Genomic DNA, 15,583 nt, shown 5'->3' on the forward strand with positions numbered 1-15,583 from the left:
ATGTCTCCACATTACAATAAATCATGTAACCTTAAGCAACCTTCATAACATCTCCGAGGTACTATTATCGACATAATATTTATAACAGGGAATTGCCTTGTTCTTCGTATATACACCTGCATATTACATAGCCTCCGAAAGGAGAGATGTTATTTATTACACAGTATTGCCATCTAGCAGCAAATAATTGTACTTAGAGAATCATGAAAGCAGAATAGAAGCATGTTTGTGTGTATATATGTAAGTGCTCAACATCTAGTTGGAATGGAGAGTACTAATATAGCTTTCATAACTGAGCATGCGTAACTTTCTCCGAGCTAGTAACATTTAGCAATGCCTCAATATTAGTACATACACTTGCATATTACACTTTTCCGGAAGGGGAGGTGGGGGTTGCTAACAAATAGAAGTATGTGTGTGTAAGTGCTCGCCATCTAGTTTTAAAAAAAGTTCTTCTCAGACAAAAGTTTCATTACCTAATATTTTATATCATGTTCAAGCAGTGACTGGATTTAGCTGAAGACCATAATAAAGCGCTCTTAAGTTGACGTAGCTAAGTTTGTAAGCGCCGAATGTTACTAAAATATCTTAAACTTGTATATTTCTTGTACCGCCATGATGTTACTGATTAGTTATAAGCACAAACAGTGTGAAAATAATGTCATAAATGTAGGATATGAGAATATGTACGTACGGTGTATTCTGTTCAGATACAAATGAACCAAATGTATACTGGGATATTTTGTAAAAAAAAATTAAAATTGACTCAAATGAGTGAGCACGTTCAATTATCTTTTACAGTTAAAATAAGTAATGGATTTCGCTTTAGTTAATTGAAAAAAGTGAAATTTAAAAAAATAGGGGTATCATAGAGGGAAATTATTTGAAACTTAGAATTGGATTGTTTTTTTGTAAAAAATAATTTTGAGTTTTTAATAGTTAAGAAATCAACAAAAACCTTGATGTTTTGTTAAATTACACTTAGAGAGCTCACTATGAAATTGCTAGATTTTCGGGGTGATCGCTCGTGCCCCCTCACTATCTACTCAGCACAAAATAAATATTAGGATAGCAGATTGTAGTAACCATGCTCACGCGAATTGAATGAAAGTTTTAGGAGAAATGAAATTAGTTGTACTTAACATAAATTTATTAACTAAGATGAACAATGGACAGGGATTAAGGCGAGATAAAGAAATAATGGACACTAGAAGCTTCTGTTATTTTACGTAAAGATTAATAAAGTTAAAAAGAGATTACAATTCTTTATCTCTACCTTCTTAATGGGAAGAAGATTTCCCACTGGACCTTTTTGGATGTTTTCCCCGGTGCGGTGCGAAGTCAGTGGTGGCCCCAAGCCGTTCCGTTGCGGCGCATCTATTGCTGACCCGGTTCGAAGTCGAGCGCGAGACAGTCGGTGACCTTCGAATATTCCTCTTTTTCCTGCTTATATTAGGCTATTGCGCAGAAAAATATTGATTCGAATTATTGTTGTATATTTGATAAAGCCCAAAATAGATGGGAAATATAGCAGGAAAGATACCGGAATCAATTCAATGCCTAATAGATGAAGACATTTTCGATAGAATTGTCTTTGGAAATAGTGATATTTTTTCTAGAAGTATAACTATATGAAAGGCATATGATTTCATTAAAGAAGAATAAGTACATTGACTTACAGAATAAAATAATATTGGCTAGTTAAATATAAAGTTTATAGAAGATTCAGTATATTGAATAGTAGAAGATGATGTGTACTAACGAATATTATAATTTGTATATTGATTAGCAGAAGAAGAAGACTATCGATTAGTAGAAGATGAAGTCCATTACTCAATAGAGAATTCCATCTTTAAAATAACAGAAGAAGAAATCTGGTAATCAATGTGCGAATAAATATATTGAAGAAGTATAAGAAGAACTATATTAATTAATAAAAGAAGAAGAATATAGAAAAATATAGGAATACGTGTATTAAATAATAGGAGAAGAAGTAAAGAAAGTATATGGATCAATAGAAGATGACGTTTGTATAATAAATAGTATATTGAATAATAGAAGAAGAATTCTACTAACAAATATAGAAATAAAAATATTGATTAGTAGAAGAAGAAGAGCATTGACTAGTAGAAGAATAAGACTATTAATCAATCTATAGAAGAATAAGTCTATAAACCAATTGATAGAAGAAGAAGCTTCTTAACAAATATATGAATAATCCGATGAAATGATAGAAGAAGAGGAAGTCTTTCACGTATCGAGATAGAAGTAGAAGAAGAAGATTAAGCCAAATTGAAAAGGAAGTCTATCATGTATCCAGAAAGAAGAATATGCTTTTTAGCCAAATAGAGAAATAAGTCCAACACGTATCCAGAAAGAAGAAGAAAAAATAAGCTTGTTAGCCAAATAGAAGAGGAAGTTCATCACGAATCCAGAACGAAAAAAATGAGAAGAATCCTTTCAGTATATGAAAAATTTTAATAAATATATATGAGTCCAAGAAATGTAGACACAGTTTTAAATACAATCGAGTACATAAATTTAATGTAATATGAAAATTAAGAATATACGATGCATTGTACCTTCCGTAGTAGGTTAAACAAGTTGTGTTCTTTGTTCCTTTTCTGATTCTAAGTTATCAATAATATTTATTTTCACTGATAATCTCATGTTTTACCTTGGCTTGAGCCGGACTGATGTCACACTCTTCGAGACGTGGCATTGATATATGGCGACCAACGTGTGGGGCTCAAAAAAGATAAAATGTGAGATAACATTGAGAACTTGAAGATCGAAGGGAATCCAAAATGGTAGAAGGAAAATATACAATTTGCAAAGAAGATGGAAATAAGGAAGAGATAATCGATTGTAAATTATGCGAGGGAATGAAACATTTTGGATGTGAAGGAATGAGAATTGAGAAATATGAGAAAATATGTGAAAGGGGAGACGGATATGAATGGAAGGAATGTAGAAAGGCAAAGTTAAAAGCAAAGGGAGGAAAAAAGAAGAAAATAACATGATGGCATGTTGCAAAAAATTATGATAAAGATGGAGCTATAACAGAAGAAAGAAGATAACAAAAGAGAAATGAAGATAAAGTTGGAAGATAACAGTAGAGAGATGAAAGAAACGAATAGAAAATTAGGAGAAATGAACGAAAAAATGAAATGCAATAATAGATAATTAGATGAAATATAGAAGCTGTGGCGGAAATTTGTATACAAAATAAGGAAGCATCTGGAAGAAGGTTGAAACTGGAAAGGTTAGAAAAGGGTAAAATAGATGTTCACACGAAAACCAAAGAAGAGGAATCTGAAGAGAGAGTTGGTGTTAAAGGGAAAACATTGTTATTAATGAATGTGATGCACTACATGATGAAGAATACGTCGAGAGTATAGGTGAAATGAAGAAAATTGAAATAACAGAAAATAGAGTGAAAAGAAATGACAAAGATTATAACACATCAGTGGAAGAAATACAGTTATAAGCCAACGAATACAAAGATATATCAGAAGAGGATATTGAATGACCAGGATGTATTATACAACAATGTAGACACATTTTAGTCAACGCCCAGGGTTAGCCGACGAATATGCAGATGTAACCAAAGAAGATACTGGTAGATCAAAGGTATCCATACAACATTCTGTACATTTCGTAAATAGAGAAGTTAAGAGAGAAATGCGGAAGTCAAACGAATGGGAAGATAGAGAAGATTCAAATAGTATAAAAGTTAGTCTAAGAGAAATGATTGACCAGTGTAATGAAAATGTAAGATATGTGAAAGAACTGAACAAAAAAGTGACTACACCAGAGAAAGTTTCAGAATTTATCTATTCAAGCTGAGCAATTATACCAACAAAAGAGACATGACCATTATTAACCTCTAAGATAATATATTAAGAAGAAAGTAAGATGAAAAGCATGGATAATGTCGTGTAGTAGTAGAAAGAAGAGAACAAATGGATGATCGGTATGAACCTATGAAAAAATATGTAAGAAGAAATAAGTGACATGATGTTGTACCATAAAAGAAAGAAGAGGATGAAAATAGAGAAACAATATGAACTTGTAAGATATAATATCAAGTGGAAATGGAAAACGGTAGTAAGAAGTAAAAGTGGATGATGTCGTACCACAAAAAAGGAAGAAAAATAAATTATGAGAATAAAGACTACAGTAACTAGGATATATTAAAATTAGGATCATGTAGATGTAATCATGAGAGAAAAGATTTCCCACACCTACGAAATTCTCTGCGATGAGAAAATTTTAACACAAAGGAGGGAGATTTCATGTTACGTACTCGCACATGTAAACCGCATGACCAATGATTGGAATAAGCAATGATAAATTGCAGCACACGGAAGAAATATTAGGATCGCAGATTATAGTAACAATGCGCACTCGAATTGAATGAAAGTATTTTGTGAATTGAAACTAATTTTGCTTACATAAATTTATGAACTAAGATAAACTATGGACATGGATAAAGGCGAGATAAAAAATGATGGACACTTGCAACATATGTGATTATCTGTAAAGATTAATGAAGTTAAAAAGCGATTAAAATTCTCTATATCTACCTTCTTAGTGGGAAGGAGTTTTCACACTACACTTCAATGGTTGTTTTTCCTGGTTAGTTGTGGCCAACAGCACATACGTTGCGGCGCATCTACTGCTGACTCGGTTCGAGGTCGAGCGCAAGCCAGGCGGTGCCCTTCGATTATTCCTATTTTTCCTGCTTGTATTAGGCTATTGCGCAGAAAAATATTGATTCGAAGTATTGTTGTATATTTGATAAAGCGGAACAGAGGAGGGAAACATAGCAATGAAGAAATCGGAATCAATCCAATGTCTAATAGATAAAATTATTTTGGATAGCGGTGCGTTTATAAATAAGAGATATATTTACTATAAGAATAAATATATGAAAGTCAATCAATAAAAGAATAAGTATATTGATTAGCAGAAAAAGAAGTAATCGAGTAGTGGAAGTAGGATTTTATAGAATGATCAGTATATTGATTAGTAGAAAAAGAAGTCTACTAACGAATATAAGAATTAGTATATTGATTAGCAAAAGAAGAAGACTATCGATTGGTAGAAGAAGAAGTATATAAACCTATATAAAATTTCGTCCTTCAACTAATAGAAGATGAAGTGAAGTAATCAATGTGAGAATAAATACAATGAAGAAGTATAAGAAGAAATATAATAAATAATACAAGAAAAAACCTATGGATAAATAAAATAAAAAGTGTATAAAATAATAGAAGAAGAAGTTAAGAATAAATATATGGATCAATAGAACAAGATGTTTTTCATAGAAAAAAAAATATATTGATTAATAAAAGAAGAAGTCTAGAAACGAATTAAGGATTAATTATATTGATTAGTAGAAGAAGGAGAATATCGACTAATAGAAGAATAAACCTATTTACTAATCGATAGAAGAATATGTCTATTAACTATTTGATAAGGGAAGAAGCCTCTTAACAAAAGATGAATCAGCCGATTAATTGATAGAAGAAGAGGAAGCCTTTCACTTATCCAGAAAGAAGATGATGAAGAAGTTCGTTAGCCAAATAGAAGAAGAATTCCATCTCGTATCCAGAAAGAAGAATAAGAAGATGATGCTTCTTAGACAAATAGAAGAAGTACATGACTTATCCTGAAATAAGAAGAAAAAGAAGAATCTTGTTAGCCAAGTAGAAGAGGAAGTTCACCACTTTTCCAGAAAGGAGGAGAAGAAGAAGAAGAAGAAGAAGAAGTAGAAGCCGAAGAAGAAGAAGCCTTTCAGTAGATGAAGTATGCTAAATAGAGATAGATGAGACCAAGAAACAAAGAGACCTGTTTAAATACAATCCTGTATTTACATTTAATGTAATATGAAAATTAATAATATACGGTGCATTGTACCTTCCATAGTAGGTTAAATAAGTTGTTTCCTTTGTTCCTTGTCTGATTCTAAGTTATCAATCAGTTTTTCCCCTGAAAACCTCATCTCTTATACTGGCCTAAGCCGGATAGGTGTCACCCTGTCCGGGATGTGGCATCCTTGACTCGGTGAAGAGGTAAGGAAGGCGGACGAGCATAGCACACTCAACTAATCGGGCATCAAATCATCTGGCATTTGGACTCTGCTGACGACCTAGTTATTTTAGTCGACCTTTCAAGGAACCTTAACGCAACATCAGTTTAGAGTTGTACAACCATCTTTCACCCAACTCGGCCTCGATAACGTTGATTTCTTTCTCTTGATTAACGCAAGGGTGAAGTGTTTGTGATATGGATGAAGCAAAGTAGTAAAACGGATTATTTTTTTCTGCGTTTCAGAGAGGCCATAGACATGGCTACATACTATTCCACGCTTGCTTTTTGCGCAGATTTTGAGGCTCATACCTCATTACGGGGGAAGTTCTGAAGTTAGGAATGAGTGGGTGTCTATTTGCTTTGACGCAAAAAGTATCAGAAAATATTATGACTGACGTGTGGAAGTAGAGGTAAGATGTCCAGCGGTTACTGGTGCAAAGAGTGTGAATTGTAAAACATTTTCTTGTCCGCTTCACTCGCGAAACAAATATTTCTGTAAACTTTACATAATGTTTATCCATAGATGTGCGCAGACCCTCTGATTGGGAGTCGCAAAGCCTTGAAAAATTTCATTCGGAGAAAGATGAACCTCATGTCATGTAAGTTTTATTGTATTGATGGTCACGAATGAAGGTCATATAGCTATATTGAGTGTCTTCACCCTCTTCAAACTTCCATTATAGCACTAACGTCCTTTATACCCTCCTATACTTCCCCTCACTCTCATTCAGATGCTAATTTACACATGCACGTGGCTTCGTTCAGCAGATTAGACGCAACTAACCAAAAAAATCATTCCCTACAGTAAGTGCCATTAAAGGGGTGTGGGGGTACCGGTTGACCCTTTGCTTCTTGACCCTTGTCTATTAAGAAAATCTAAACCGTACTTCCCTCGTTTTTGCACCCAATCGACAGCACTTATTTCCAATTTATCACCAAATTATTCTTTAAGCACAAAGAAGTGACGCAACTAACGAATAAAGTGTGTGGAAGTGTTAATAACAAGAAATTTGCTCGAGATCAAAGTTGTACAGTTCAATTACGTAGGATGTCATGCAACCCTTGATTAATTGGAACTTTAGTCGGGTTGAAAATGATTATTTTTAGAGCATAATATTGTTTAATATAATGATAATATTCCCCTACACTAACGTTCTCTTGGCCCCTCCTCCCTTCCACTGTGGGCGCGTCTATGATTTATACCTGTTAGTTTCAAATATTTGTGCCATATACAAATAATGTTTAATCTCTTTGTGAAGGAACATTTAATTGAAGCTTCCATTAAGACTTACACATTCTCATATTTGTATATTTTTACTGCTTAAAATTACTCTATGGCCATTTTGCAAAGGAATTAAATAATTAACTTTTTAGTTCTTTCACTTTGTTTGAAGACGTAGTCTGTGTGGAAAAGCCATATGAAGATTCCCCCTCCAACCCCAAGCAAATAATTACGATTATTATTATTTTTTATTTTTTTTAGCGTAGTCTCCATATTCTGTTCTTGCACAGACCAATAGGATATTAAAAATTAACCTTCCAAAACGTTGACAAAAGTGAAAACCTAGCTGAAACAAATAATTTTTGAGAGCCGCTTCATTAGATTATAGTCCACGCTGAGTGTGCACAGAAAATATAATTTCAATGGTAAAGAGTGTATTTGCAAATGGTCTACCGATGCTGACTTTGTGTGAGCATTCTCTTCCTCTCCAAGGTGACTTCAATAAAATAATAACTAATGTAACTTTCAGAGGAAAGAGGTAGGGGACACACTTATCTTTGAAACCAGCATTCAGAAATAAATGAAACCTTTCGTACGAATGCGAAAGGACAAGAACAGCGTTGTTAGGTGGTAGAAGCGCCGAAGGCTGAACCTCGCCCTTTTATCAAGGAAAATTGAAATTGAAATTAAAATGTCGCTTGTCGCTCGCGTGTCGCTCGAATTTGGCTGTTAATCTTCGTATTGTCTCCCTCTGTTGTTGGTAGTGAATGTTAAATTTTGGGGAGATTTCACACCTAATCGATAAACTACAAACGACAAGCAACACGCGACAAGCGACACATGTCTCTTGAAAACGAGCCCTCAGTAATCAATAAACTCTTTCATACAGAAGAGACATGACAATTTGTAAGTTTCACTTTTAGCTTGCGTGTCATTGGGACTGGTCCGTTTTGTCAATACCTTACACTGTGTAGCCTCCTGCTCTTGTTCGATCATATCCGGTTAATGTTTTGCTTTAGACTGACTGGGCTTATGTCGCTTGTTGCTTCCGTATGAAATCTCCGTCTTGCTTGTCACCTGGCGACACATGTTGCATGGAAGAGATACACTCGGTAAGGAATTTAACCTTTCGAACAGAAGCGAGACGACAAGTTGCACGTGTCACTGTGACTGGCTCGTTTTGTGTATACCGTGTAGCATGGCGCCTGGTGTTCTTTTTCATGTTCAGGTTGTAGTTCTCACGCGGGAATATCTCGTTCCTGCCATTCTTGAGGTAGATGTTTTTGATCTTGCTCGAACTAGCTCGAATCTTTTTCTTGGTTGTTGTCCTCCCCCGTCTGGAAGAGCACGACCACAAACTCTAGCATATCGTACCGGATGTTGTTAAACTGTGTGGTCACGTCAAATTCAAAATGGTTGCCAAAAGCAGGTTTCTGCACGCACTGGTAACCGTAAAATTGGATGGGTACTTGGGGATTCTTCAAAATGTCTGCTTTGTACTTGATAGCGTAGTTTGTTTCGTATTCCACTACGGTAATGCGCAGCTCCATGGACTGGATGATGCAATTGGCAGGATCAAGTAGTGTGTTGGAAAGTGCCGAATCGTCTGCACTCAAGGTGCTGTAACGCATCAGCGCATTGTTGTCGTTGGCGCTTCTGCGAAAAGTGACGCGCAAGCCACCCTTCCACATAATCTCTGTGTAGTCGGAGAAGAAGCCAGGAATCAGGCGCATGGGAAAGAGTACTGTGTGACTTTGAGTTTTGATTTTGTACCTGCTTCGAATCTCCCTGCCTGGTAGTATGCTGCATCGGTCTTGGAGAGTTTCAGTGTTCCCACAGCTGTAGATGTAATCCCGGGATAGTCAACCCTATCGATGACGGTGCCATGCTTTCTAACTTCCACCTGCGAGAATAAGTACGGCAAGGAATGCTTCGCCGTTGTCTCTCTTCACAACATCAAACTTGATATACAAATCGGCTCTGGGAGGATGAATGAATCCATCCCTGACGTCCACGTCGTATTCTATCTCTCGATTCGCTTCATTGAGGTTGGCAAACGTGCGACGATTGGGAGGGAAGGACTGCAACTCGTAACTTTCGATTTGCTCCATGATGGTTATTTATTATACGTTAATCTCCACGACGGCAGTGGTCGTGGCTCCTGCAAAATCAACCACCTCTCCCTTCTCGTTGGTAATTGCCAATTCTATGTTGTCTATGCGATTACGAGATAGAGGAAAGTATATCGGTGAGGAGGGTGTGTAGATAATTAGCTCCATGAACTCAGAGTTTGGTTTGAACGTAGCGATAATACCTGTCTCCTTGTGACTCCCTGGGATGCCGTCCGAGGATTTGGTGATCATACCTTCTGCCACATTGCAATGTATGTTCAGAGTCTCGATGGCTAGAAATTTAGGGATGTTAGCACCGATGTGCTTGATGCCAGGTTCGAGCTTTGTGTTGTTCTCGAATCCCAAAAGCTCTCCGAATGTACCCAGGTCTACGGTTTCCGTGGCAGACACCAGTTCCACCCTGTGAGTTACAGAATTTTGCGACAGCAATACACGTCTTGGCTATTGAGCCTGCAAGGTAGACAGATTGTACTGGCCAGGTGTGATGCTGATTTTCCCGCTGCCAATGTTGATGGTATTGTTGTGTACCGTCACGTTAGGTATCAGGTACATGCTGTAGAATGTACGAAGAGCAATAGATTTAGGATAGATGATATCGTCATGCAATTCGAGTTTCAGAAGCGAAGTCTCGCTTGTGAGATGGTATACCCCCATAGTGCTTTAGGTGCTACAATGCTTTCTGTAAATCATCGATTGTTGGGTTATTTAATTGCGAGAGGAAGACAAGCATGGAAATGCAGAGATGGCCACAGTTCACATCGCTGAAACCCTGGATGTGTTCGTCATTGTTGTAGAAGTTGGCAACACTGAGATACTTTACCAACCCAGCAGGTGGCATGCCTCCGAATGAATCGAAAACAAATGCTTTGTTGTTGTTGTTGGCTTTGAGGTAGCATATCCAATGTGTACCTGGATTTTCGTAACTGTCCAGGTTGACCACGCCACACTCTTTTTTCTTCATAACAGAGGGTAGAGAATCGGACATGAAAACGCCCCTGAAGTGCTTGACCCCCAACGAATTGATCAGAGATTCAATATCGAAGTTGGACAGCGGATCTTATTTTTTTTAAACTTTTTGAAAGCTTTGAGGTTGTTTTTTTCGCTTTTTGGTCACACCTTTTCCCTTTTTCTCCAAAGCCAGGTTGTGGCGTTTCTGCTCTTCTAACTCGGCCTTGTTCTTTTTTGCATCGATGACGGTTTTGGTAATTTCGGCACTGCCTCCTGCCAAGCTGCCAACAGCACCCAATGCTGCCAAGATAGCCGGGATGCTGAATATGAAACCTCCAGTCTTCTGCTGCTGCTTTCGCGAACCTTGTCACCTCCTCAACTGAGGAATGCTAAACAGCAATTTCATTTCATCACCTTTTGCCAAGCGGGAATGTTTCTTCTCGCGCTGCTTTTGGTGAGCAATCCATCAAGAGCTCCGAGAGACTTGAGGTTTGCGTAGGGTATATGGTAAACGACACCTTTGGGTTTCATGGTGATAGTATTTTATTTACATATATCGTGAAAAAAGGTAAGGCTTTGCGCTCTAATAGGTTGGTTATATAAGTTGCTTTTTTTCACAGGGTGTTATTTATTTACAATCCCCATCCTAATTTTTGTTTTGTGTTCATGGCGATGGTCGTACCCAATGCAGCAACCCGTTCACCTAGCGAGGCATCTCTGCTGACGAGTCTCCCGAAAGCTGCATTCTCCAACTTCCTGTCGGCATCGTGACGTGCATCGAGATCTGTGTGAGTATTGTAAGCAATGTCGTGGTCCTTGCATGCAGCGTCCAGTGTGTTCACACCCTTGTCTCCTTTCTCCAGTCGCTGTTCGAATTTCGTACCCGGACCGCAGTACTGGTAACCCGGCAGGTGCATCTCGAAGGGTAGCTTGTTGATAATATCGTTCACCAAATCTCGACCCTCGGATACATTCCAGAATTTGGGAGGCAGGGTGTTGATGATTTTGATAAGGTAACCTATGCCTTTGTTGTCGTTGACAGTGAATTTGCTAAGATTGGTGCTTATCATGTCCACGATGCCCTTCTCGTTGTGGAAGTTGCGATTGAATGCATTTTCTTCGCCTGCGATAACTAGAAATCTATCTACAACTTCCTCATGTCGTCTACTCAAACAAACTCTTTAGTTAGGGTATTGTAGAGTTTGACACCGCTGCCTGTCTTGAGATGGGTCCATATTGGCTTGATGAAGTTCCTGTACTTTTCTCCACTGCTAGATTTCACGCAATTCTGTGTCGCATCGTTGTTTTTGGTAGAGGGCGTCCGTCATGATCAAAATTTCTGTGCAACTTTGATAATCCTCGTCTGTATAATCTTTAGGTTGCTTTTTGGTGATAAGTTCCCACAGTCCCACGGTGCCGGGATACCTAGTCCAGCTGTTCTTCTCACCCAAATTGATTTTCACTTCGTCACCCTCGAACGTGACTTTCGATTTTCTAATCTTCCAAACCACACCTTCGTTATGTTCCATGGTCGGGTACAATCCAAATACCTCGTATTTTTCGAATTTCCCGGTGCTTAGGTAATCCCTCGCCAACGGACCCAGCTCGACTAGCTTGTCCGAAGATGTACTGCCTACGGCCTGACGTTTCGGGGCCGGAGCAAGTTCGAACGGAGTAGTGTGAATGCTGGATATCGGTGTGGGTATAGTATAATTTCGAGCAGTAAGTGGCACAAGCTCGTTGACTAACTCTTTGTTTTGCTCGGTGGCAGCTTTGATTTCTTTACCAAGTCCACTGATGGCATCGATGATAGGTTGGTCCTGACGCTTTATCTCTTCGTAAATTCCGCGATTCTCGGATTTCCAACCCTTAAACCGTTTTGCCAGGTAGCTACGCAGCTTCAGGTTGTCGTCTGCAAGTTTGCGTTTCATTTTTTTTGTTTGTAGTTATTTATAATAAATCAAGACGTTTCTTGCAACGTTGCAACCTTTAAAAAAATATTAATTTTGTTTCTGTATTTTCCGTTATTGGGTTTCCTCGTCATGTCTATTGTTACAAATCCGAAATCATTTTGGTTCCAGTATGAAGAGCAAAATTTGGAAAACTGATTGTAGTTTATGTCCCCACCTACATAATCATCGTAAGCGTGTTTTAAATTGGTGTAGTCTTGACGAAACAAACAAATAAAATTAGCATTGTCTCGGAGTAGCTGCTTGGGGATTTTGGAAGAAGTCTGAGCAAGGAAGAAGCAGTCCATGCCTGTGTGCCGACCCTGAGTAAAAAATTTGCGAATTTCGATCTGGTTCTCCAGGATCACATCGTCAAAAACCACCACCGAATTATCGAGACAGCAGTCTAGCGGTATCACTTCAGCAGCAAATATAGCTATGCCTACTCCCTCGTACAGTTTCGAGAGCTGGCGATACTTCGATTGCTCCAAACTTTTGGAGAAAACATACAGGTGCCTGTTCTTCTAGTTTAACCAGTTGGGTGCAAGAAGAAAATTATCAATAAGTAACGTTGTTTTTCCACATCCAGAATGTCCACCAATAAGACAACGAATGTTGTCGGGTAGAAGATCGCCATTTTTCCTATCCTGACGTTCTGATGGAAAATCTGGCAGTCGCCGTACCACGTCCCAAGCAACCGTTACACAATCACCTAGTTTGCGTCTATCCAACCTTTATCCTCGAGTCCCAGCCATTTCACCAACAGTTTGTCACCTTTTCTACGTAATACGTTTTCAATAAGATACGTGTCGGGGTATTTTGTTTTAGAAAGCTCCTCTTCGTAAAATATTCCTTTCAGAATTTTGTTGCCATTATCTTTTATTATATACGTGTGACGGTTTCCGGGTAAGACTCGAACTACGGCGAAAAGTTCCGTACTCCAATTTTTTGTGAAGACCTTTTCGAACGCACACTCAACTTTACTGATTCTTACCTGATCTCCAATTTTGTATTTCGGTTTCTTGCTTGTAAATTTGTACTTTGGACAATAAACCGTAGAAATTAAACGCCGTTCGTCAGATTTGTTGACGTCAGCTGGTTTCATGTTTATCGTGCTATGCAAACTGTGATTTTAGCTGTTAACGAGTTCCGGAAGCATGCCGAGCCACTTGTAATTCCCCTGAAGCGTGAACTGTTTCCACATGCGTGTTTTGAGAGTGCGATTGAAACGTTCCACTATGCTGGCTTTGATGTGACTAAAAGTGGAATAATGTTGAATATTTCGTTTTTGAATAAATTGTCGAAAGACAGAGTTGTAGAATTATTTTCCGTTATCCGTTTGAAGAAATCGAGGTCGCCTGCCACTTTCATCGAAAATAGTTTTGAATGCTTCCACTACGCAGGTTCCTGTTTTTGCCTTTAGGGTTATAGCCCACGCAAATTTTGAAAATGTGTCTATAACGGTAAGAAGATACTTGTATACCTTGTTGATTTTATGTAAAATTTTTAAGTTGCCACTGCTCATTTCCACAAGGTCGGCTTCCCACAAGTCGTCTATGCCTTTGGTCACTACCGCCAGTCGTTTGTAGTTTCGCCGTGCAGGTTTGTGCAGCTCGTTCACAATAGCCTGCCTAGACATTGCGCTAAAATAAGAATATAGATTGGATGGGATTTCTGGCCGCATACAATGCCGGGTTTTCTATGTGCAGCTTATCACTAATTTATATTTTGATAATTTGAGTAGCATCTTCGGCATAGGCAGTCTCGCGAGTTTCGGTGTGGGTAAAATCGACCAACTCCACTCCTCTTATTTTAGGCTCGTGACTGATTATCGTCACGGTCATGGTTGGGTAGTGGGTTGCGTGAGGCAAAGACCAGTATGAGACCTTGACGAACTGAAGTGTGCCATAGAGGAAAAACTGGTGACAGGCATTGGCAGGAGTCAGCATGTAGAGTTTGGCACCCGGATGGAAGAGCAAGGAAAATTCCCTGTTTGGAATGCTGTACAGTTCGATGACGACAGTGGACTTGAGATTGTCGATGCTGGCGTTCAGGGTGTTTACATTGGTTGGAACCTCGCTCTCCACATCCTCCAATCTACCGTTCACCGATTCCAGGTGTTCCTCAATAGCACGGACAACAGTATCGTAATCGGGCTTGATCTTCACATCGACAATAAGCCTCTTGAATTTTTCGTTGAACTCATGTAGTTGGGTACTGAAATTGGCTATGGCCGATTCCTGACTCGCCTAGATGCTGCCAATTTGCTCTTTCACATTGGCGATAATCTGCTGCAGACTTTCCACGAATGTCAACTTGGAGCTCTGGGTTGCGAGATAGTATACCTGGGTTCTAATTTCCGCAAACAAGGCATGTAGCTCGCTTATGTTCTGGTTGGTAGACAAGGTTGAAACAGACTCCCGAAGCAATTCATTTTCAGTTTGGATGTTTTCGATGTCGTCGAATTTGAGTATTCGGTTGAGAGCCCTCTTCACGCTTTTCAGTTCCTGCGAGGTAGGCAAGGTGGCCACCGTGTTTGTAGCTACTCCAAAGCTTTTTTCATCGCATCCAACTCTGAGGCAGCAGCAGCAGCGCTTATGCCTTCTTGTAATTGTGTTATGTCGTCCTGGGTGGGGGTGGATTGTTGCAAAGTTTCCAACTTAGCCTGTATGTCGTCGATCAAGTGATGAAAGTGCGACAACTCTGATTCTGTGTTTAGATTTTCCAGCTTGGTGATCTGCTGTTGGACGCTCACCAGAGTATCCCTGATGCCAGACAGTTTGGATTAAAGTGCTTCGTGTACGTTTGCCAGATCATTTTTTATGACGGCGAGAGGGACGAAGGCAGATTTTCGATAAAGTCCTGTAGCGTTTGGAGTTTAGTTTTGACTTCGTTGATGGCTGCATGAAAAGCGTCCGTTTGAAGCTCTGCCTTGATCCTTTCCAACGTAGGAATTTCGAACGATTGATGCTGTTCGTGCAATTTGGCAATGCTGGCATTCACGCGATCGTAGTCATCTTGAGTCTTGATGCTCTGGATAATGTTTTGCAGTTCAGTCTGGATGGTGCTCGTTTGGTCCTTCAAGTGTCGCTTCAGCTGTTCCACGTCGGAGGTCTGCGCTTGCTGCAGCTTCACAAGTTCGTTTTGGAGCTTGCCTACACTCAGCGCCAAGTTGTTGAAATTGTCTATTGACGCGAGGTCGGTGTACTTTTGCAGCAGCGATTTAAGCTCTG

Source organism: Lepisma saccharinum, chromosome 27, assembly GCF_977018435.1.
Source record: "Lepisma saccharinum chromosome 27, izLepSacc3.1, whole genome shotgun sequence".
Lineage (NCBI taxonomy): Eukaryota > Metazoa > Arthropoda > Insecta > Zygentoma > Lepismatidae > Lepisma > Lepisma saccharinum.